The 26,394-nt window shown below is 31.7% G+C and overlaps 1 protein-coding gene across 4 annotated transcripts in view; it reads left to right on the forward strand.

Annotated features, from left to right (window-relative positions):
* The first annotated feature begins 1,317 nt into the window (after positions 1 to 1,317).
* LOC129907232 (solute carrier family 12 member 6) overlaps positions 1,318 to 26,394 on the forward strand; it is a 758,459-nt gene continuing 733,382 nt past the window's right edge. The window contains exon 1 of one of the 4 annotated variants that reach the window (XM_055983333.1): positions 1,318 to 1,339. The gene's annotated coding sequence lies outside the window, so the exon portion shown is untranslated. Of the gene's footprint in view, positions 1,340 to 1,551; positions 1,903 to 26,394 lie in introns of those variants that run through there. The other 3 variants (XM_055983338.1, XM_055983332.1, XM_055983337.1) reach the window with 3 other exon arrangements.

Genomic DNA, 26,394 nt, shown 5'->3' on the forward strand with positions numbered 1-26,394 from the left:
CAATTAAAGTTTGTCTTATAACGAGTTCACCTACCAATCTTCAAAGTGATTTGCCAAACCCAAACAAGCCACGTTAATTAACGTAAAAGTCAACTTTTTTTTACTTGTGTCCCACCTCCTACACTTTGAAAATGATTTTTCATGTCCCTATACACGTGGAACACAAAAAAATGGAGGTGGCACAGACAAATACTTAAATTTTGTTTTGCGATCATTGTCCCACATCCATAGCATTTTCTATATTTTTTGACACCTAAGTATTCACGAGGAACAATTCTTTCAAAACAGTTGCCAAAAATTATATGTCCCAAACGCCAAAAAATGGTTTATGGCACAAAACAAGTCTAGAAAATGTTCATTTTGATAGATATAGAATAAAATCGGTGTTCGATATCTCGGGATTGGAAGGCCATAGCGCAAATCTGATCACATATTTAGAAAGAGCATACAAAATTACCATAGACTGCATTCCTAACTCAAAAACGACAAAAGTGGCGTATGGCACAAAACAATTCTGGGGCGACGATGTGGTTGCGATCTATTTATTAAAGCTACGAGATAAAGATAAATTTTTTGCCTAAAAATTGAAAGATTACAAAAGTGAAAATTTTCACTTATTTTTTGGCTTAAAAAAATGATAAATAATTTTTGGTTGCGAACTACATATTTATTTTTTTGCTTAAAAAAATACCCTTTTTTCCAAAACAGTTGCGGTACCTATCGGGAAAAAAAAATATTTTTACTTTTGTACTTTTGCAAAAAGTGGCACATGTACTTAAGGCTTAGCTTTTAATTTTGTTTGAAATATCTGAAAACAAAAATATTTAAGTTTTAAATGCTTTCGAATTTTCAATACCTAGATCATTTTCACTTTTTTGCAGCCTCTCAAAAATCATTATTTAAATTAGGTGTGTTTTTTAAATGCACCCTGTCAAAGATATTTCCTTTTAAACTTGTAAGAAATTTTCATTATTCTTCATATGCACATAAACGACACAGAGCATGCGTTATTATTTGGAATAAAAAAGATTAGGTATAAATGATTAATAAATGACTGCGAAAATGTACCCACTTCCATTCCTCGAAAGAAGCGAATGGCGAGGACGACATTAAACCAATAATTATCGAAAGAACCGAAAAATCCATTAAATTGCAAATATATTAATTTATTGTGTTTACTTAAAGCAAGTGTTTTTGTTTTGGGTATAAAAGGGCGCCAAATTTTAGAAGTTTTTTTTTCAATCCAAATGTTTAAGAAGTCTGTTAAAGTGATTTACTGAAACATATAATTTCGTCAGAAAAATTTTAAACGAATTTCTTGGTTTTTGCAATGAAAAAGGTATGCGCACACATATTTGTGTAAAGGCATATCTATCTTTTACACAGTTTTTTCTTCTGTGTGAACGTATTAGGTATTACCTTAATCATTTCTCATGTGTAAGTCATCATGAAATATATTCAGGGCAATTTTTCATAGATAATTTTGTTTCTTTCGAATTACTATTAGATAATTTCTTTTCTATTATTTTTAGAAGTAAATCAGACTGGTTTCGCCGCGTTATTCCTGATATATTTTTGTTAATACCTTTAGTTTTTTCGTAAATTATTAATTATTTTTGTTGCATATACTTAAATTAAATTCGTCTACCTATAACATTACAATATTCGATTGGTGCTTGTATTCATTCATGTATAGTTTTATTTCTTATGGGATACGATTTTTTTAAATATTTTCTGGTTTTATGAACGGTTTATACCTATGCTTAGGTTTGAAAAACAGTTAAACAAAGGTAAAGACATTTTGAACTGCCCCAGAACTAACTACTTGACATCGCTTGACAATGTTTATCATTTCTTAAACATTACCTATGTTTTTTCAATATTGATGCGAACAAGTTACAGGTAAGCTTATAATAACGTTTGACCATGCACCTATATTTGTTACCTCAATAATGCTTCAAATTAATTACAATAAAGTTTTTGGAAAGAAACATCTAACGACTAGTAATGCCAACACAATAAATTATATTTTCACCGGCTAATCACTTACTGCAGTGTCAGTAGTTAGAAAGAAAAACTGACTACAGAAAATCCTACATCAAAAGCCTGTTACCGTAAATGAGCTTTTTCGTTAATTATGCCATTTTGAAAGTCAAATCTAACTATTTTCCATACGATCTAATTTAAGCTGTATGAAAACAGGGTTTTAGAAATTAATTATAAAATAAAACAAACAATTATAAGAATAGATATATTTAATAAAACATTAATACAAAAAATGTGACCACTTTGAACAGTGTTGCCAGAACCGGCTATTTATCGCCAAACAGGCTCCTAGAACATTTCACTCGCTCCTTAAAACTTTGATTTCTGATTTATCGCAATTTGACTCCTTAAATTTTGAACACGTCGATTTAAGGCTCCTCTATTAAAGCTTTTAACAGCAAAAATCTACCCAGTTTGCTTACATTTTACATTTTTACCTATTACAAATTTAATTTAACCCCCGTAAATGAGCGTGAAAACCAGAATTATGAACAAAATTAAAAAAAAAATAATTATATGTAGGTACTTGAAGACTGATAAGCAAAAATAAAAGTTAAAAAAATAAAAAAATAAAAAAACCCATACCACAAAAAATTGTGGCTCCACAAAAAATTGTGGCTCCACAATCTGTCTGTCTGTCTGTCTGTCTGTCTGTCTGTCTGTCTGTCTGTCTGTCTGTCTGTCTGTCTGTCTGTCTGTCTGTCTGTCTGTCTGTCTGTCTGTCTGTCTGTCTGTCTGTCTGTCTGTCTGTCTGTCTGTCTGTCTGTCTGTCTGTCTGTCTGTCTGTCTGTCTGTCTGTCTGTCTGTCTGTCTGTCTGTCTGTCTGTCTGTCTGTCTGTCTGTCTGTCTGTCTGTCTGTCTGTCTGTCTGTCTGTCTGTCTGTCTGTCTGTCTGTCTGTCTGTCTGTCTGTCTGTCTGTCTGTCTGTCTGTCTGTCTGTCTGTCTGTCTGTCTGTCTGTCTGTCTGTCTGTCTGTCTGTCTGTCTGTCTGTCTGTTTTACCATAAGAGCAAGTAGGTACGTGCGACCCCAGTCGTGCAATTTATTTCTTTTACGACACTATGGACTAAATACAACAACAAACACGTTTAACGTTCTTTTTTCATATTGTTTATCTGTTTTTCACCCAAAATTTTTTGTTTGCCTTAAAAGTTGTTGCAAGTTTCATCCGAAGAATATTTTTATTTTCCGCTAAACTAGTTTTTATGTCATCAAAATTTACCACACATGAATGAATTTGGCTGCAATTTACTACTTACAGTACGGTCTCCAGTTTGATACTTTTTAGGTATTTGATTAGCTGAAGTATTTCTATCGACGGTATATCTTTACTTGTTACCTGGTGCTGGCCGACATTCAGTGCCGGTTTAAGCACTACCCGCACCCCTGGGCAAGATTGCAATTGGCACCTCTAAAAAAAATCATTTTAAAACAATTTTTTAAAATCACGAAAAAAAGCAATAGTATGTAGACTATGTCTTACCTCTCATATACTTGTTAATGCCTTTATATATCAATGTCCAGTTTATTAAAGCTTAACTTAAAAAAAATTAAATTTTCATGTTATTTAGGCTCAATTGACAAGTTACCTTTATATCTGACCTAAGTAGAAATAACTCAGGTTATTTCTACTTAGGTTATTTCTACTCAGGTTAACGCAGGTTTTAAATCTTTTTTGGTATTAATTGCCAAGTAGTGATTTTGCCTGTCTGAGTTTAGGAGTTTCTTTCCAAATTTTTGTTTGTTTGACCTCCTCATCGGTTTTTATTATTTGTTTGATTGTGCTGTCTCCAACTCCGGAATATGGTTCTGGGCCCATAAGAGGTGCGGTTGCACCTGCTTTTGCTAAGGAGTCTGCTACTTCGTTCCCCTGTACTCCAACATGTCCGGGAACCCAGTAGAGTGGAAATTTTGTTTCTATCCCGAGTCGAACATTTGACACTTTTTAAATCCTATTTAAAACCCAAAAATTCTTTGTTGAGATTTAATAGGACATAAAAATCACTTAATTTGTAAAGGAAATAACCTCTACTTAAGAACTCAAATAGTCGGTTATCGGAAAAAATCCCATTTTGGGTAGTTATTTAGGACCAAAAATATTGTGATTAAACCTTTTTTAAAACCTAAATATACTACAAAAACTAGTTAAGTCCTATTTATTCTACTTATTTGCAAAAACTTTACAGGCTTATTTATTCTCATTAGGGTCTAAAAATTCTTACTAGGACCTAGAATTTCTAACTAAGATAGAATTAGTGTTCAGGTTTAATAAAATGAGTAGATGTTTTTTTTTTTTTTTGTTGTTATTCAGTTTAGTACTTCCTGAGTAAACATTTAACATTAAACAACAAACGATTACTTTTTTGTATTATTGATAAATCATTTGATGTTGAAGTCTAAAATGCTTTTGTAGGTTTAGATAAACCTCTGTAAACCAGAACTAACACATGCTTTTTTATCCTTAGTTGTTGTTTATTGCGCAAAATTTTGCTAAACTAAGTACGGAGCAGTGTTGCCGCAGGCTTTTTTAGAAAAGTAACAAAATTTTTTAAAAACCGTAACAAATGGGAAAAAAAGAGTTACAAATTAAAAAAAAGTCATAAATCGAATCTTAATTTATTTGAAAGCTTATTTTTAGAAAGTCTGCAGGCTGCTGCAGCGAAAAAGAGGTGAAATAAAATAAACTAGTAGAATTTTCACTTTTCAAAAAGCAGAATGGAATTTTTAGTTTGAGCCTAATGGTTAAAACAGATGTGCGGCATCGCTGCTTGCAGCGCTGCAACCAAAATACATGTGCATCACTTTTTAAATTATTGATGCCAATTTCAGTCAAAAAGAATTGATAACCTTGATATTTTTTTTTTTTGTAAGAAAACGATAAAAATGCGGTTAAAATGGAAGAAATAATTGAATTTATAAAACAAAACAAGATGGTTAATTTTTTTTTATATGAATTCAATTATTTTTTCCATTTTATCAAAACGAACGTTATTTGAATTTTTGAATGATAGATTGTGTTAACTGCCAATATCAGTAATGCCAAATAGCAAGTATTTTGTATTTTTGTTGAAACTTGGCATGGATAGAGACATGATGCAGCTCTGCATCAAAACGTCTGTTTTGACCATAATACGAAGCTGAAACAAAATTTTATCAACGAAAATAAAATTTCAGTATGCTTTCCGTTTTTCAGAACATAGCGTTTGAAAAGAATTCCGGATTATGTGAAGAGTTTTCCTGGCCCTTTTTTCTGTTATAAAGAGCTGTGTTGACGGTTTTATTTTGTATTTATTTTTTGTTCAAAAACGTATTTTCCGATATTTTTTCTTGATTTTAATTTAATTAATTTTTTTTTACTTTGACAGAATTCTCGATGATATTTTTTCGTTATCACTTTCGCTGTCACTTTCGCTTTGAGGACTTAGAAAATTTAATTTTAATTTATTATTTTTAGTTGTGCCATTTTTGTGTAGTATTTTTCGTTTCTCATCTAGGTTTTAATCAATGAAATTTAAAAAACAAACGTTCTACTGGAGGCGGAGAGGAACTATTTATTAGGTTTTATATCTTTCTGAAAAATTGCCCTTCATTTTAAACAGTTTTTTCTTCTTGTGTATTGTTAAAAGATATTATAAATCCTCAAGAGCTTTTAGATTATATGTAGATACATTTTAAGATTGATAACTGTTACTTTCGAAATTAAATGCATTTTATATTATATTATTTTATCATTGGAGAATAATTTAAAAATTGAAAGGTAGAACTATTTTTGAGAAGAATTTCTTGGCTAGAGGTTCTACCCTAAAATTAACACATTAAATTTTCCCTTCATTAACTCCCATCCATTTAATCCTTAGCGAATGCAAATTGGTATCTATACAAAAAATAGATTTAAAACTTTTTTACCATAAACAGCTCATTGTTACCTGCAAAATAGTCAAAGTTATTGCATAAATTGTCGAATAAAAAAGTGCATCCGGTTGAAATTTTATTGAAAAAAAGTGTAATAAAACGGAAAAAGTAACATGGTAACAAAATTATTTAATATTTCAAAAAAGTTACACTTTTGTTACACTTGTAACATTGTGGCAACATTGGTACGGAGTTACCAGTAAAATATGATTTAAATGAAATCAGAAAAAAATATAAAAAAATGAACAAATTTTTTTTTCATTTTTTTTATTTCAATACATAGGTACATTCTTACCTAAAATCCTTTAAATGATAAAATGTATTTTTGTGTATAGTTTGAAGAAAACCTGTCCAAATTTTTTGAGAAAAACTAAAAACGCAGTTTGATTAGAATAGCTTACAAAGATAATTATAACAATCAACATCCTTAAAGTTATCGAAAAAACAGCAATAAACTCACAAATTTTATTACACTTCTTAAGTGAGATATTAAAAAAAAAAACAACATTGAAATTTCGAAACAATCATCCGTACGAAATTTCGTGAAAATACGCCCACCCGTTTAGGCTGCATCTTTATGTGACGATGACGACGCACAGACACGCACAGACACGCACCGACATGCACCGACCGACGAAGACGACGGCGACAAAAAGACCGACGGACGTCATGACGAAAACCACTTTTTTTGATTTCTCCATAATCGTAATGATGGTTTTGTTTACGTTTTTGACACGAAACCTATACTTGATCTATACGAGTAGAAGAAATAAAAAAAATTCACTAAAATATTAACTTTTTTCTTTCACTTTTATTTATTATATTTTATTTCACACTTTCCAGCGTACGCTGTTTTTTTCACACCATTATTTTTTTTTATTTTGAAATATTTCAACTTTTCTTTGTATTTAAAAAATTAAAATTACGCGAAAACATAGCCATTGACCCGCGCTCGCCGAATGACCTACTTCGAATGGCATTTAACGTGACAAGTGGAAGAGACAATGGCCAAGCTCCATGATTGTCTGAACTTGTATTTTTAGGACTTACTTAGTATTTGAAGTTTTGAAAATCTCAGCCCAGATTAAAGAGTCCAAATTTAGGGGTTAAACTTTCTAGACGCAATGAACATTTAGGACTTAAAAAGTCTTTGTGTATTTTAATGGTCTCAACCTAGCTTTAATAGTTTTAATAGCATTAACCAAGCTTAAAAAGATTTACAAGTACATAGTAAGGTCTTAAAATTCAGGACACAAATAGAATATTTAGGACTAAACTAGTGTTTTCAGTTTTAAAAGTCATAAATTATCAGTCGTGAAGGTTTCTCAGTAGACACTGAGTTTAGTAAGTATACAAAGTTCATATTTAGGTTCATTTTAAAATTAAAAGTTCTTAAATAGATTCTATTAAGTCCTTTGAGTACTAAATTCGTACATAAAGTTCGACTCGGGTAGGCCCAAATATTCCTGCTCCAGTTCCATCAGCTGTTCTCGATCCATCAGTGTACCACTTGATGGCGTTTGCCATCACGTGTAGTTCGTGGATTAACTTACCCACTCTGCCTTGCTACTAAACTGTATTTGAAAGTTTTTCTCGAAATTGTATTTCTTGATCATGCAATCTCTTGGGATGTCAAGGAGGTTTTTAACTGTGGTGTTCGATATTGAGTCCCTTTCCTTGAGACCTATACTCTTTCCCGTTTCAGTTGACTCCTTTGCAAATCTCAAAGTTGTTCCGTTAGCAGTACTACTTATTACTTCATGAAGTGGTGTTAAGTGGAGAATGACCTCCATTGCTGGTGTAGGGCAAGTTCTCATTGAGCCAGTAATGCGTAAGCAGGCCAATATTTGAACTTTTTTTAATGTCTTTTTAGTTGTAATTTGGTATACAGCTTAATGACGGCTTTGTTATGAAGATGTGAAAAATCGACATTGATATCCTGTCTGCGTTAAGAGTTACAGGGGTCAAAGGTCACGAAAAGAAATATCTCGCGACCTATTGATCGGAGGTCATCAGAGGTTATATAAAAATTGATGGTCGTGAAATTATCTACAACATATGCCCAACACATTTTTCTGTGAAATGAACCTTTTAGCGAGTAAAGCACAGAGAAGGTGACTAGATTGCACTCACATACGAAAAAATACATATTTTTGGTCTATTTTCCTTGATTTTTGAGGTTTTTATCGAAGTAGCTTAATTTTTTTAGTTTTATTAACTTATCTTAGTACGTAAATACGGATTAACTAAAAAAATAAAAATTTACACATTGGGATAAAAAATATTATGCAAAAGGGGGAACCACGTTTTTTGGAAATGTTGTATGTTTCCCTTTTTTGTACAATAAGTGCCTTCATTATTAAGAAGACACTTTTTAAACATGGTTCAATTTTAGTTTTGAGCTGTTTTATATTTTCAAAAATATTAATAACTTCAACAACCGGAGACAAATAGTGGAGGGAATCAATTGAAATTCCTGTCGATAAAGACCACTTATTGGACTTCAAAAACAAGACATTCTTCTACACCTAAGTGCAACCACGAGTTTCACCATGACCAAGCTCTCCAAGAAAAGTGTATAAACGAGATAGAAGAAAGTTAGTACCATTCGATTATTTTTCCTATGTTTTATTAAAAAAAATATTTTTGTCTCATTATAACTTTATTGAAGTTATACTTCTTATGGGACGGTGGGTATGAAAATTTGCTTTTTGACAGAGATGTCAAAGGGATTAGCAAGTAGCGCCACTTCAACCCACCGCGGTAAGAAAGTATAACAATTGTAAACAATAGGTATGTTTCCTCTCAGAGAAAAAAAATTGAGTAAAAAGTACCGAAATACTAGGTCTGTTTGTGTACTACCTAAAACAAAAATATTTCTACTTTTTTCAACTTTTTTAACCCAATTCCTGTTTGGATACTCCAAAACTGTAGTTTTTCACAAAAAAAGGCCCCGAGAGAGAAAAAAAATTTCCCTTTCTTGCGAATTTCTGCCCAAAAATTTCTTCGGACAAAAATCTGAAATCTACCAAACGATAGTGCTTTCTCCGTTTTTCTTTCATTGTTCCTGTCGCATAACATAAACAAAACAAACTACAAAAATGGCGGTGTGGATTTTTTTTCTATTTTTTTTTATTGCGTGATATTTTATGAACAAAATAATAAAAAAGTGTTTCGAAAACAATACAAAGTGGTTTTTATATAAAATTTTTTTTTTTTTCAATTTGTATTTATATTTTTTCATGAACAAAACAAAGTACAAACATGGCGGGGTGGCTTTGTTTTGTGTTTTAATTTTTTTATTTAGTTTTAGTGGTTCAGTGCTTTATTTTATAAATATTTTATGAACAAAATAAATAGAAAAACAATACCTACAAAGTGTTTTGATATTTTTCATTTCTTTATTTTTTTATTTAATTGGTGTTTTTTTTGTTGTTGAAAATGTAGCTGAAAATTTTGTGCTAAAAGCGTTTGGATACTTTAACACAATTTTTATTTATCTGAGAGGATCCCACTCTTTAAAACTTGACACGACAGGTTTCATATTTTTGTCCAAAAAGAACCAAACAGGCCTACTTTAAACAAAAAACCAACAAAAAATATAAACAACAACACCAATTGGAAATGAAAATAAAGAAACGAAAAATATAAAAAACAACTGTTTGTATTGTTTTTGAAACACTTTTCTTACTATTATTTTTTTTTTTTTAATAAAAACACACAGACAAAGCCACACCGCCATTTTTGAAACTTGATTTGTTCATCAAAATATGTAAACAACAACACCAATTAAGAAAAAAAAATATAGAAACGAAAAATATCAAAATATTTTCTTTTATTTTTTTCCTACACTTTTTTATTATTATTACTTCAAAAGTTTATATATTTTAAACACTAAACCACAAAAACGCAATAAAAAAAAAATAAAAACACAAGACGAGGCCACACTGCCATGTTTGTAGTTTGTTTTGTTTTTGTTATGCGACAAGCGACAAGACCAAATAAGAAAAAAGAGTTTACTCGTGAGTAGAAATCTAATACAACAACTATACAACTCCCATCTCCTAGAGTAGATGTTCATGTGTTAATTCTAGTACTAGATCTACTCATGAGTAAACTACCACCTCCAATGGAACGGGGCTATTATTTCATCCCCAGTCTAAAAAATTGACAGTTTCATATTTTAACCCAGGGAGTACCCTAGCGGAACTTCTGTTAGTGAGAATTATAACTTCAATCGCGTGTACATGTGTACACGCTTTTTTTTTTTTTTTGTTTTTCTTTCAGATTCCATAGATGACATCCTAATGTGCCTATTGGATGGGTTCTTTTCTTAGTTCCGACCCAAAAAAAAACTGTTCCAAACAATAACGGATACGATAAAGTTCACCATATATTATTCAAAATTTTCAATGTATTTAATTTAATTTTTGTATTCGATATATTTAATTCTCCCATGATAAAAAACTCAAACTAAAATTAACAAATGTTTTTTTTTTTAAGGTTAAACATTTTCGCTCAGCTCCACTTTTTTTGAATTTCATGTTTTTTTATTCCAAAATTAAGTGAAGAAACAATGGACGAAAAAAATCGTAGCCCTACGAAAAAATTCGTAGGCTTACGAAAATAAAGTAAGCATAATCTACTAAAAGAATAATTAATACAACAAAAAGTTTCGTTAGCTAACGAATATTTTTTTCGTAATTTCATTAAAATATTAATAAAATTAACGAAAAAATTCGTTGGCTTACGAAAGTCCTTTCATAAATTAATCAAAAAATACATTGAATAACGAAAAATTTCATCGTGTTTAATTAAATTTTACGTTAATTGATGAAAAAATTTTGTAAAGTGATGTAAAAATTTATTAATTCTCGATCGAAAAATTTCATTAAAATACGACAGTTCTCGTTAGTTGATGAAGTTTTTCATTAACGTATGAAAGCCATTTCGTTGAGCCAATTAAATTTTTCAGCGGCTGAAAATTAATTAAATTTTCGTTGGCTCAACGAATTTTTTCGTTGTATTTACGTAAGGATTTGGTTCAGTGCATGTTGGCGACTAGTCAGAGGCACTTTTATGAGTACTTCTGATCTTATGAAGTTGTCAATTAATTTTTCCAATGTCTTCAGTAGGAAAGATGTTAAGCTTATTGGCCTGAATGACTTCGGATGGGTTTTATCCTTCTTCCCTATTTTGGGAATGAAGAATACTTTAGCTCTTCTCCACAGATTTGGTATACAGTGTATACTATACACACAAGTAAGGATTTGGATACGCTGCTTCGAAGAATGCTAATTAGCTGTTTCATTAATTCTTCTTTACCTCTTTGTATTAGTGCGGGAAAGATGCCATCCACTCCGGGTGACTTGAAGGGTTGAAAGGTATTCTCTCTATTTGGAGGCCTTTCGCGGGAGAGTTTCCCGGAAAATGAGTATTTAGCAACAGTGTTGACTTTTGCTCTTCGTTTTCAGTAAAACTGCCGTCCGGTTTACGCAGAGCTAGCGATATTATAGTTTTTTCGTTTGCTAGTACTTTATGCAGTCTTGTTGCAGCAGGAGTAGAGGAGATGCTCTCACAGAAAGCCCTAAACTGTTTTTTTTACTCTTCTTATTTCTTTGCTGTAATTAGTCAGTTCTGTTTTGTAATGATTCCAATCTCCGGTTCTTTTCGGCTCATTAAAGAGTTTTCTTACACTGGATCTTAGTTTTGACAGATTTTTGTTCCTGCAAGGTGCATCTTTCTGTCTTTTCATGGGCTTTATAAGGCAACGGAGTTTTTATTTTAAGTGGAGTGATTGAATATAATTCAATATAAGTTCAAGTGACCTCAACTCCAAAAATTTATAAAGCGTTTCGCCCAGGTACGACAGTGGACTCATCAGTTAGATCTGTCGTACCCTTACTAAGACCTCTTATTTTGGTCGAAGTTTACCGACACTTGAACTTATATTGAATTATATTCAATCACTCCACTTAAAATAAAAATAATTTTAATAATTTTTTATTATTTTGTTATTTTTTTTTTTCGTTATTATATCAGCCTGACCACGGGCATACATTTTCTAAGTGTCTGAATTTAAACAAATTCCCTTAGTATAGTAAAATTCACAGTATATTCATGCTGTGAGTTTTATATAGTGTCGGTAAACATCGACCAAAATAAGGCGTATTAGTAAGGGTACGACAGATCTAACTGATGAGCCCACTGTCGTACCTGTGCCAAACGCTTTATAATTTTTTGGAGTTGAGGTCACTTGCGAACTCATATTGAAGTATCTAGATATTTTTCGATAATAAAATTTAAAAGGTACTCACCCCTTTGATTAATATCGTTGGCATCGCATCATACCAACAACGGTGGTTTCTTATTGTTACAGTAGTCAACCAGTTTCTGTACTTCAGCAGGCGGTATGTCGTCATCATCACCGGCAAAGTATGCTGCAGCTGCAGCTGCAACCATCGATCGTGAAGGGATTGTCCTCGATGTTTATCTGGGCTTGTATTGGAACAAGGTCCCGTGTCATAAATTCTGAAAGACATATAAAATTTATATTATTTCTGATTATTATGCATGTTCTGGGTGAGGTGCTTCTCGTGTCCCACATTTAATTGGAGTCCTTACTTGTTAGGCCCCTTACTTGACTCTCGTTAATTCAGGGTTCTTGGATCAACACTAAACCCAGGTTATCCACCGTGAATTTCCTCGCTATAACAGCCGAAGCCGCTTTAGCATGGTGGACGTTAACTTGGGCTAGCCTGGCGATGATCCCGCGTCCAGTCATTTTATTTACAGAATAGGGGCCCATGCCCCTTCTTCCTCCTCTTCAGCTGGAAGCGCTTCATCAGGGCTCACTCGTGAAGGAGAGAGGTCAATGTCCTCATCTTCTCCGTTCACTGAGCCTTTCTCCATCTCTACATTTTGACTCACCTGTAGGTACTACGACTCGAAGACTTGGAGGGGGTGGTGGTGGTAAGGGGATAGGATTTATTGGAGAGGATGTTTTTTGGGTTTGGTTGGTGGTTGGAGGTTGGTTTGTTGGGTCAGAGGTAGTTGGATCATTACCTTGATGGTGGCTATTTGCCTCTACATCTTGTGAAGTATTTTTCCTGAGGGATTTTCTCAAACTTAAAGTGCAGTTCGTGACTCTATCAAATATTATACACTTTGGCCAAAAAACAAGTGAGAGCGTTTTTTAGAATTTGAGTAGGGTTGCCGAGTACTTGTGTGCATTTTCGGGGTGGCACCCGACACCCGGGGCAATACTACATTTTGGGGCCCCTTTGATATTTGGGTGCCCCTTAGATACAAAAAAAAGTACGTATTCACCATAAATTTTTTTTGTGTGGATTATTTATTTTTAGGTTTATTTTAATGTTTAATATGCACTTTGCTATATTTACTTAAAACTAATTTTGGGGCCCCCAAAAATTAGATATTTAGAGGTCCCTAAAATAAATTTTTTTTAGCTTAAAATTGATAGTTCTTGGGGTCTCTGTTCTGAAGTAAAATGTACTCCTTTGATTTTCCATCATCGAACATAGTTTATTTCTTTTGGGGCCCCTGAAAAATTATTTTTTGGGCCTCAAAATTAAATAAAATAATTTTTTTGGAGCCAAGAATTAATAGGTGTTGGGGCCTCTGTTCTGAAGTAATATTCGGAATGCCACCAATAACGTAATGTTTTGTTTTGGGCCCTGATGTATTTAAGTTGAATTGATATTTAATTTTCCATTTGATTGTTTTGAACCACTGAAGTAATAGCTTTTGAGGATCCTCAAATAATATTTGTCATGCCATCAGAAAATTTGATGAATATTTTTGGGCTCCTTAAAAAATAGATTTTGAGGCCCCCAAATTAATATTTGATTGCCTCTCAACTAACGGGGTTCCTGAAAAATTATTTTTTGGGATCCTTCAAATAATATTTTTAGAGCCCCGAAGTCATTTTTTTTTGGGGCTCTTAAGTAATATTTAGTAATCCATCAATAAATATAATTTAATTCAAAAAATATTTTTTTTTAAATTAATTTTTTTTGACGCCCTGAAGTAAACGCTTTTGAAGGCCCTGGACTGAAGTTGTTTGCTTTTTTGGGCCCCATAATGTATTGACTTGAAGTAATATTTGGTATGAGACTAACAAAACTTTTTTTGCTTTTTTTGTATTATTTGTGGTTGCAAGGATTTTTCAAGAAATATTTTTGGGGGCCTTAAGATAAAATTATAATTTTTCTTTTAAAAAAGCAGTTTATTTTTTTGGGGCCCCTGGGGTAAATTTTTTTAAATCAATATAATATTGATTTAAAAACAATGACATAATGTGTCTCCCTTGTATCCGAAATGATTCAAATACATTTTAATTTACTTCGTAACTCAATTTATGCTAACAGTTTCCTTCTCTACATTGTCTCCAGTGGGGGCCCTGGGGTCGGTCGGGGGCCCCGGGGCGCCACCCCGCTTGCCCCAAGGGAGTGTACGCCCCTGCACTTAGGCCTAAAAACAAGTGATTTTAGTGTTTTTTAGCATTTGTATAGGGTTGCCAAGTACTTGTGTGCATTTGCGAGGTGACACCCGACATTTTTTAGATAGAAGAAAGTATTATCTAAAATATGGTGTATTATTTAGCTTTCTAGTGCATAAAAAGTTATACTTTTTTGTTCAAAGAAGATTTTCGTCAGTGTTGTTTTCATTTGGATGGGGTTGCCACATTTGTAGGGTTACGTTTTTTATATTATTTTATTATATTTTTTTTCAATTTTTACTTTCGTTTGACATTTCAAAAATTTTTTTATCTGGCCATACAACAAAGATATGAATGTGTTAGTTATGTGACAATTTTTCCTTTAAAATAGGTTTGCCACATGGCAACCCTATTTTTTATTTTCAGTATCAACTTATCTTTCATTTGACAATAATTTTAACCTCTAACCTTATGAGCTAAGTAACTCGACGGTCGCCGCTTGGACTATGATGTTATCAGTGGTTTCTGATTTTTTCAGACTTTCAAGAATATTCTCATGCAGATCGAACAAAGAAGAACTAAATGAGTTGCTTTTTACAACTATATATACCCAGGTTACTGCAAATATTAATCCGGGTGCCGGGGATGAAAGCGACATTTCGCGACAGTGAAAGCAAACCAAAAAAAAAAGTTGTATGTACCAGGAACAAGACCTATCTTTCTATATGTTTTTGAACCCTCTGAATCCGAATTTCAAGTCCGTTTCGCCCGGTCACCCTCCAGTTTTGAGAAAAATGTAAAAAAGACCCCAAAAAAGGCAAAAATCTTCCTTTTTTTTTGTAGTTTTTTGCATTTTACTCAAAACTGGAGGATGACAGGGCCAAACGGACTTGAAATTCAGATTCAGCGTACCCAAAAACATATAGAAAGATAGGTCTGGTTCCTGGTACATGACACTTTTTTTATTTTGTGTGCCGGTGTTATTGATTTCTACAAAATGACATACCAATTTTATTTTAAAACTTTTTTTTTCAAAAAATTATTTATAAAAAACTAGTTTTTTAAAAAAAGGCTCCAACGATTTTGAAATTTTTTTTCTCTAAATGAGTAGTGTGTTTTTGAGAGTTCTGGACCCACCCAACCGCCCAAACCAGAAATGCATCTTTTGTATGGAAACTGGAGGCAATAGTGTACTTTTTACTCTAAAATCATCAATAATTTGGGTGGGATTATTAGAATCTATCGTTGGAGTCTCGTTATAGGCTATTGATTATGTCGAAAAAAACAGGGTAATAAGGAACTAAGACGTTCACGGGTTTTTATTGCAGGAATCGTTCAATGGGTTATAAAAGAAGATAAAACCGCGGAGTGCTATTAAATGAGAGGGTGGAAACTGAAGATAGGGGTGCAAAAGCCCCCTTTTTGGTTTTTTCAATATACCTCGTAAACCAAGCAAAATATTGATATATTTCACATACAACTTTTTGTAGAGAATTAAATTTCCTATTGGAATAATGTTTTTTAAAAATTGAAAAAAAAAATTTCCATACCAAAATAGTCGAAACAATCATAAAAAAAATATCAAAAAAATCGATTTTTTGAGTTTTTTTGCTTTTTTAGTTGTACATTTTTTTTGGGTTGAGATAGACATAAACATTGCTCCAAAGAAAAAAAGAAGATTAAATTTCCTTCAAACTGCTGTGCTCACTAAATTTTTTCATTGAAAATTAACCGAAGTATGGCCATTTTAATCTATCTTTTTTTCGCATTTTTAGTTTTACTCAAGTAAAACAGAAACATTTGAGGGGAAAGTACGATAACTTAAGCACCAAGAACTGATAATAAGATTTTGTAGAGGGGTAAAATACAATCATTGTTTACTATGGGAGAGGGGGTCAATGTCCCCCCGTTTTGGCGGGAGGGGCAATTTTCTAAAAAAAATACTTAAAATAAAAAAAAATTATTAAAAAACAACGGCAACACTTACAGTTTTGATTAATACTTTTTTTCAAATGCTAGAATTATAAACTTAATATTTATTTTAAAATGAAGTTATTTTAATCAATTCTTTTTGAAATAAACGAGTGATTCCGATAAAGAAAGTATTTTGTCTATTTTTCAATTTTCTCAAAAAGTAGAAGGCATAGGAACATTATGATTTTCATGATTTGATAACAAATCAATTAAGGCAGTTTACTTTGTCGAGCAATTTTGTATTGAAGTCCGCAGTCTCTGTGAAAATTGTACTCAATGTGCTTTTTAAACTTTTTTTTCACAAGTTTTGGCTTTGAAATCGGATATTTCAAAAACAATTGATTAAAATAACTTCATTTTAAAATTAATATTAAGTTTATAGTTCTAGCTTTTGAAAAAAGTATCAATCAAAACTGTAAGTGTTGCCGTTGTTTTTTAATAATTTTTTTTTATTTTAAGTATTTTTTTTAGAAAATTGCCCCTCCCGCCAAAACGGGGGGACATTGACCCCCTCTCCCATAGTAAACAATGATTGTATTTTACCCCTCTACAAAATCTTATTATCAGTTCTTGGTGCTTAAGTTATCGTACTTTCCCCTCAAATGTTTCTGTTTTACTTGAGTAAAACTAAAAATGCGAAAAAAAAGATAGATTAAAATGGCCATACTTCGGTTAATTTTCAATGAAAAAATTTAGTGAGCACAGCAGTTTGAAGGAAATTTAATCTTCTTTTTTTCTTTGGAGCAATGTTTATGTCTATCTCAACCCAAAAAAAATGTACAACTAAAAAAGCAAAAAAACTCAAAAAATCGATTTTTTTGATATTTTTTTTATGATTGTTTCGACTATTTTGGTATGGAAATTTTTTTTTTTCAATTTTTAAAAAACATTATTCCAATAGGAAATTTAATTCTCTACAAAAAGTTTTATGTGAAATATATCAATATTTTGCTTGGTTTACGAGGTATATTGAAAAAACCAAAAAGGGGGCTTTTGCACCCCTATCTTCAGTTTCCACCCTCTCATTTAATAGCACTCCGCGGTTTTATCTTCTTTTATAACCCATTGAACGATTCCTGCAATAAAAACCCGTGAACGTCTTAGTTCCTTTCTAAACTACATAATCAATAGCCTATTAAATCAGTGGCTGTGTGTAGAATCTTGAAGAAGAAGAGAAAGAAGGAGAAGAGGAAGAAGAATAAGAGAGAAGAGAAAGATAAAGAGGAAGAAGCAAAAGAAGAAGAAAGAAAAAGGAAAGTATTTTTAAATCTAATGAATGAAAGATTTTAATGCTTCCAATTTCGAAAAGGGTACCTTATAGTGAAAATGATGATTATGTATGCACGATGCATGCGGATCCTTTTTTATGTTTTTTTTTTTTTTGTATATTTTTTTGTTTGTGTGTTTGTTTTTTTTGTTTTTTTTTTTTTTTTGTGCTGTGCACCCACAATAGTCTCGTTCAAAAGAAGTTGTGAACATGAACGATCATGCTCGTTTTATATGAAGAATCCAGATCTAATATTTGAGTTGCATATTGGAACATGAAACAAGGAAAATCAGAAAGGGATCATCTGTACCTAATAGATAAGGTACAAACAATTTTGTTGGGGATAGATTTCGGTGATGTGGTGGTGGAAGTGTTAATATTATGTACTTGGGTATGGGATGCGCGATCAGTTTATTATGGTTTTACTACTGGGGTTGATGCTGACACTATTCCTGTTTTACTCATGAATAAAGACCAATTTTTAAAAATATAAATGCAAGTGTTTTATAGATTAAAATGTTTTAGGCTAGTGGTGGGGGTAAAGGTATAAGAGTGTGTATCAGTGTTCTTTGTGATCAAATCGAAACACCTCAAAACAGTTAAAAGCAGTTTGATAGTTGATTAAATCAGTTCAAAATCTGTTCAAAAGCGGTTCAAGAGCGGTTCAAAAGCAGTTTAAATCGGTTAAAAAGCTGTTTCAAGCTGTTTTGGGTTTTAAACGTCGTTTTTGGATTATGAACATCATTGGTGGGTTCCAGTAAAAAAAAATAGATTCTTGTTTCCTCATAGCAAAAGTTGAACTGCATATGTAAATGAAATCGAACTAAGAAAGAATAAAAACACAAGTTTTTTTTTATAGATTTTATTGTTTATAATGTCTGTGGCAACAAGGAAAAACAACATAAGTCAGTTTTTACAACTTTTCAGGAGAGCGTTTTGAAAGTTTGGCTTCCCATAAGAAGTCAATGCTAATGTCATTTTTCTTTTACCTGTAATTCAAAAACCGCTTAAGATAAAAATACGAAAAAATATGGTAGATAGAATCGCTTATTGTGCATCAGATTTTGTGAAAATCTCAATTTCGACATAAGTTGACTTATGTTGTTATTCCTTGTTGCCACAGATGTTTCAAGTTTAGAACTAAAACTAAATACAAAATTGAGAAATCTTCTTTCTTTTTATAATAACAACTTGCTTATTTTTTACAGGGAAATAATCGTCTTATCATATAAACTAAAAAATATTTCGTATAACATAAACTATTATTTTATATCTTAAGTCTACGTAAAATAATACTCTTCTACTCGCTTGCTACCCTACGCTAAGGTTTTATATGAATTTGGAATAACAAATCTTTTATCGTCATCATAAGTGAGAGTGATTTTATTTATTAATTGCGTGTATATAAAATGCTTAGGTATTACTTCTAAAACAATGCATAGTTTTCAATAAGGATGTAGATGGGTTATTTATACATTCTCTGAAATCATTTAAAGTAACTTCGTTAGCAACAATATTCTTTTTGATTCCTTTTATTTTCTTTACTATATCGCCTTCAGTTACAATGCAATATGACTTGGATTTAGTACCTACAAATTCTAGTAATAGTTTTCCTGAACACTCATCTTTGAACTTCCCTAAAACTTTCTTGTTTACTCTTGGAATGTTGTATTGATTTACCTCTGGGTAATCGCTAGTATCAAAAAGTCAATATTTTTATTTATATCATCATACAAATCCCTTGTTTCAAATTCATAAATGAATGAATCTGTGTCCGTATATAAAAGGTTTAACTTGTCCCCATATTTCACTTTCATAAAATTGTAATGGAAATCATACATTAATGTTTTAGACAAATCCAGAACAGAAAATCCAACATAAATAGGTTTGTCATATTTAACCTTTAATCGGTTCATTTGAATTACTACTAAGTCTTCATGTATTATTGACCGGCTATGAAGATTAGGTTTACTAATCAAAGAATTAGCTCCGAGACGTTTTCCAACACTATTCCATTTTGTAATAAGCTTAACATCTACTCTCTTATCAACATTTTCCATGGTTTTTCCAAAAACACTGTTGTTCATCAGTTTATAAAAATCTTTTTCGAAATCATTAGTTGATATAGTTCTTAATTGTGTATTGAGATCAATATACGATTTTAGCCAAGCCCTCTGGTTGAATTCTAGCACCTTATGGACTTTTTTCAATATGAGACCATTTGCAAGACATTGCTTTAAATTTCGATAATGAATTACATATATCTTGTTTTGTCAAACTCATTCGCAATTAATTTTGTATTCTTCGAGTTTTTATATGGGGGTTTCAAATTTTCAGGGCAAAATGGTAAGTCATTATGTAGATCATGTAAATAATCAGGATAATCTAAATCGACACATAAAATGTAACCTTTATTAGAATTATCTATATTGGAAGAAATTTTGCACCTTGAGTCTTACAATAAGGTACCTACTGTAATAAATTATAAAATTTAAATAAATTATTAAAATAAATTTTTGTTGGTCAGAGAATTCACTAACCAGTACCTTCCACTAACCAGTACCTCATACGCACATTTTTGAGTACTAACCAGTACCTCATACGCACATTTTTGAGTTTTGATTATATTGGAACAGAACACAAAAAAAGAATTGACCAGATAATAGACCAAAATAAAAACGCCTCGCTTTTAATGAACTCGATTTGAAAAAACCGACAACTACAGGATAACGAAAAACACAACCGATCAATCTGGTGGTAATAAGTATATTCATTTATTCAAGTAAATCTATTCTACTCTATAGCTATGTATGTCTTATATCTATTTTACAAATATAAATGTATTTGTCTTAATCTACTTAAATTACCTTATCTCTAGTTTTCTTAAAATCCTAAAATAACAATAAATGTAAATATAAGATAGCGACGCAAGATACAATACATCCTCAATCACAACCATATTGCTCACAGATGTATGTCATAAAACACAATCTCTGAGCAATTACGGTTATGTTTGAAAGGGATCGACATGACCTAGCGTCGCTATTTATTTGTTCGTTTAATTCTCTACAGATAATTGAACATACTCCCGCCATTGGCATCATTGAAAATGTGTCAATTTAATGATTTTAGGGTAATGCTGATCTTCAGGAACGTCGTCGTTGGAAATTGGTAGAATTATTGTGGTGAAGATGCTGTATGTAGCAAGTGATGATTCTGCAAAGTATATATCAACTGGATACAACGATTTGAAATTATTCACCAGTGTCTTGAAGAGTTGTACAATGCACATCAGACGTTGTGTCATACCATTTTAATTTAACATCGAGGAGGCACCTTTGATGTCTTCATATGATGTCTTCTTGTGAGAATCCTAGACTCCATATGCAAGAACCAGTGTCAGAATTTTCTTCTTTCAGAACTCACTTATTCCGTTTGGTAGGATTTGCAAGTTTTAACATCTGGTTGCAAATGCTTCATGGATTGGGATTTGAATAGTCGATAAATATGACCCTTGTCATTATTTAAATCCAACCTTTTTATCTTCGTTTATTGACCATCTTACTTGTCATTATATTGATCAAGTGTGTTTAAGTCATCTAAGAAAGTGTGGTGTTACTGGCAAATTCGGTGCACACCAAGGTAATCATCTTTCGAATATATATACGTTTTTACTGAACTCGAATTTTGTCAACTATGTTAATCCTAGATGATTTTATCAAACACTCCACTGCATTCACTGGTAATATCATATCAGGATACAATTTTACTGAATCAACCACTTAACTCTTCTAGTTTTACCAATTCCATTGTTGTTGTTGTTTCCTGGTCGGTCCAATGCTTCCTTTGGTTCGAGATAAATTTACTTGTTATTCTAAGATAATGTTATCATATTTTTGCTTAGTGAAAATGCTCGTAAATAATTTTTACAATATTTTAATTCAAGCAATTTTTAAATATAGTAAATAAATTCTTTAATTTATTCAAGATATTACAATGAATTAAGCCGATTTTTTTACATTTTGAACGTGTATGGAGCATGTACTTAGGTATAACAAATACTTATAATATTTTATAAAAACACGAAATCAATGAATTTATTGTTCTGAACACGTACTACATCAATTGAATCATAAACAAGATATTTTTCTTAAACATAAAATGTTATACAAATTTAAATGTTTATTTGACATATATTGTAATTTCTTTTTCAAATAACTATACAATAGGGTGGGTCAAAAAAATCGAATTTTTTTTTTTGATTTGGTACTCCGAAAAATCGATTGCTAGACCCCTCTAGAATATACACACCAAATATGAGCTCTTTATATTAATGGGAAGGTCCTCCGCTTTGCAATTTTCCATTTTTACATCAAGCTTCTACTAAAAAAAAATAATTTTTTTATTAATTGACTTTTTAGCAAATTTCTTTTCATATTCTTGTAGGAAATTGAACGCTCTACAAAAAAGGCCTTAGACACTTTTTTCGTTTATCTAACCGTTGAATAGATATTTGAGGTCCAAAAATCGAGAAAATCTTTAAAAATTCGTTTTTTGTTCTTAATTTTGTAACAAATTAAAAAATTATGATGATCAAACGCGCAAGACATATTCTTGTTGAAAATTGATTGCTCCACAAAAAAGGTCTTATTAACTTTTTTCATTAATCTAACCATTCTAAAGATATTCGAGGTCAAAGTTAAAAAAAAAATATAAAAACATTTTATATTTTTAAAAAATTTCTAATTCACTGAAACTTCATTATTTTCAAATTAGCATATTTAGATATATTCTTGTAGGGGCTTAAACGTTCTACCAAAAATTCCTTGGAATGAAATTGATTGCTTTAACCGTTTAGAAGATATTCGTATCCAAACCAATGCTCACTGATTTCAATAGTTTTCTTATGACCCGTATGCATTGCGATTTGGATACGAATATCTTCTAAACGGTTAAAGCAATCAATTTTATTTCAAGGAATTTTTTGTAGAACGTTTAAGCCCCTACAAGAATATATCTTGCTAATTTGAAAATAATGAAGTTTCAGTGAATTAGAAATTTTTTAAAAATATAAAATATTTTTATATTTTTTCTTAACTTTGACCTCGAATATCTTTAGAATGGTTAGATTAATGAAAAAAGTTAATAAGACCTTTTTTGTGGAGCAATCAATTTTCAACAAGAATATGTCTTGCGCGTTTGATCATCATAATTTTTCAATTTGTTACACAATTAAGAACAAAAAACGAGTTTTTAAAGATTTTCTCAATTTTTGGACCTCAAATATCTATTCAACGGTTAGATAAACGAAAAAAGTGTCTAAGGCCTTTTTTGTAGAGCGTTCAATTTCCTACAAGAATATGAAAAGAAATTTGCTAAAAAGTCAATTAATAAAAAAATTATTTTTTTTTTAGTAGAAGCTTGATGTAAAAATGGAAAATTGCAAAGCGGAGGACCTTCCCATTAATATAAAGAGCTCATATTTGGTGTGTATATTCTAGAGGGGTCTAGCAATCGATTTTTCGGAGTACCAAATCAAAAAAAAAAATTCGATTTTTTTGACCCACCCTACTATACAATTTTTGATAATTAAATTGAATATTTTATTGTTCAGTTAATTTATGTTAACAATATTTACTACAATTAAATTCAAATTATAACTGCGAGATATATTTTTTCAGTTATAAATATATTACTTGTTTTGTATCCTTGCTAGGAAAAGGACGAGCAATGTACTCGAATTTGTCGAAGTCCCATTGCTTGTCCTTGCGTCTAGTGTGGGATAGAGGCCAATTTAGCCAAAGATATTCTTTGATTCCCTGCCCCCTTCCACGGCTATAGGGGTATAATTTCTTTTTAAATATTATATTTTGAAATAAAATGAGCAACAAGATGTCATTGGCAACACGAAAATTATTTCTTCTTTTTGAAGCTTTTGCAATAAAAAATAACCATCTTGTTTCCGTATTGTAAATATTACAATTTTTTAAATGGTTTGAAACTGCAAATATTACCGTTACTTTGCCAAATCCAGAACTTCTTGACAGTACTTGAGAACCTGAAATGTAGAGCTTTCGATTAATAATTTTCTTTAAATACCATATAACCATGCTGCGAAAATAAGTATAGATAGTAATCAATGCTTTGGTAATTAATAAAACATCTTCCAGGAACATTTCAAGTTTATTTTCGGCCCATACGACTACTTCTCTGTTCCCTTTATTACTACAATATTTGCGAAATACTAAAGGCGATTTTAGCATCATCATAGGGGGTGTTTCTTCATATAAACCCAAAACAAACAAGTAAGAGTTTTCATACAACAATAATTTCAATTCCATTTTGATATCCTTTGATATATCAAATAGTTTGAAAAAATACTTTTGCAAAAAATCTTCATTTATATTGCAATAATAAAGGTTAGTGGAAGAAAGAACTTTTAAACAAAATTTCGAAACACCAACTGTTACGAAATTGGAAAACTCTATGTTCATTTGGTGTTTTAAATTTATTTTAAAATGAAATTGAAGTTTTTGATCAATATTATCAAAACCTGTTGAAATTGGAACACTTACGGTTTCCTTAACTTCTTGTTCCGCGGAATCCTTGCATTCCTTTAACATACAACTATTTAGGGAATTAAAAAATATTCCCATTAATTTTAGAGTTTGAGTTTTCGTTGGAACATTAACTATAAAATCTTGTTCATCAGAACTTAAGCAACTAGAACCTATTTCTACTGCTGATGGGTAAGCAATCCCATCAAGTTCTTTTTCATTATATATCAGATTTAATTCTGACATTTGTAGATCTTGAGTGTCACTTGTATTACCAAAGATCATACTTTGTTCTGTTTTAGAACAAATCAATAGAGAATCTACCCTTTCGACTTCTTCAATTTCTTCCTTATCGGAATCTTCATAGTTCAAAATTGGTAGAACTTTAATTTCGATTGGATCACTAAGGATCCTGTTTACTTCTTTACTGAAAATTGGCGTTTCATTCACCAAAGGACCATCAAGGGTCACATCATGTTCCTCCGCTTTGGAAGATACAAGTTTTTTATTAGTTTGAAGATTCACGTCATGTTGTTCTTCGTAAGAACATGCTTCGCTCGAAAATAAGTGCTCTGCTTCAACTGACGAATCACTAAGGATAATCTCAGTTTCGGTACTAGGAACCTTTTTTTCTGCATGAAGCAAAGTATTGTGATTGCCATTGCAAATATCACAGGAACCTTCGCCACAACTTTTGCTTAAATGTTTGCCTTTCAAACATTTAAAACAAAGTTTATTTGCGATTAACTTCTTCAACTTTTTCTTGTAGCTCAATTTAATAAATTTGGCACATTGATGAGTGAAATGAAAGGAATCACATCCCATAGCGCAATTATCGATTGAAGGTAAAGATGCCTTTAAAATAGGCTTTTTTTCTTGATGGGCTTTTAAAACTTGAGATAAGCTATCCTCCAAAGGAACCTTTTTCCTTTGAACTTCTGCAATATTTGAGAGCTTGGTTTGGCGGGTTTCGAAAACAAAACGCTTTTCTTCTGTAGCTTTTTCAGGATTTTTCAAGTCAAAATCATTTTCTACTGACTCTTGAGAAGAACACTCTACAAGGGGTTTCCACAACATACACTCTTCTCGAACATTCGAGAGTTGCGTTTTGGAACCAAACGTAAAGTTTGTATTTTCACACTCTTCATTTGAAGCTGTGTCAGAAGTTTCTATAGAAGGGCAATTGGATGTAAAGTTCCCGCTTCTTTTACCAAAGGTACAGTTTCTCAGTATTGGCCCTTGAGGTGCAATTTCCTCTAAAGGAACTAGTTTCCTTTTTTCTTCTCGCATATATGAGAGATATGTATCTGAAATACTTAGGATGTTTCTAAAAGAAGAATAATCCCCAACTGAATTAGTAAGAACTCTTTCGGATTTTTTAATTAATAATTTGAGGTGTTCTGTTGTCTCATCCTCCGATCCAGTTTCTGACACATATTCATCAGATAACTGTTCGGCGCAATCTCTTGCCCTAAGAAGAGAACTTAAGCCTTCAGTGCCTGTTAGGAAGTCCTCCAAAACTTTCTCAAAGTTTTTAATGGCTCGTTTGAACCTACTAATCACTTTGCTCGACACCTTACTTAATTTTGAAGCCTCATTTAATTTACTCCAAAGGTTCTTACCCGATTGTATATTGTTTCTTACCTTTGCAGCGCAGTTCGTCCTAAGGTATTGCATGTTACCACTGGCTCGTAAGTCTGAGTCGGTTTCCTCAAACAGCCAATCCCAGTGGTCCAGTTGTAGTTTCCATTCAGTTAATTGCTTCCTTCTCTCCTCAAGGCTGGCCTCAAGCATTTCCCTTTTTAAGCTTAAAATATGTTGCCCGATAATATATTGGAGTTTTACAAGAGACATATTTTTAATTTATACGCGGAACACTTGGAGAAGAAAGAAACAAAACACGAACTTATAAGGACTTGTTCCTTATTAAACTTCGACTACACGCACTTTAGAACATTTTTTTTATTAATATTGTGTGCTCGATAAAACACTAGGGGTCACCATGAAAAAACCGACAACTACAGGATAACGAAAAACACAACCGATCAATCTGGTGGTAATAAGTATATTCATTTATTCAAGTAAATCTATTCTACTCTATAGCTATGTATGTCTTATATCTATTTTACAAATATAAATGTATTTGTCTTAATCTACTTAAATTACCTTATCTCTAGTT

This window comes from Episyrphus balteatus, chromosome 1 (genome assembly GCF_945859705.1).
Source record: "Episyrphus balteatus chromosome 1, idEpiBalt1.1, whole genome shotgun sequence".
In the NCBI taxonomy this organism is placed as follows: Eukaryota; Metazoa; Arthropoda; class Insecta; order Diptera; family Syrphidae; genus Episyrphus; species Episyrphus balteatus.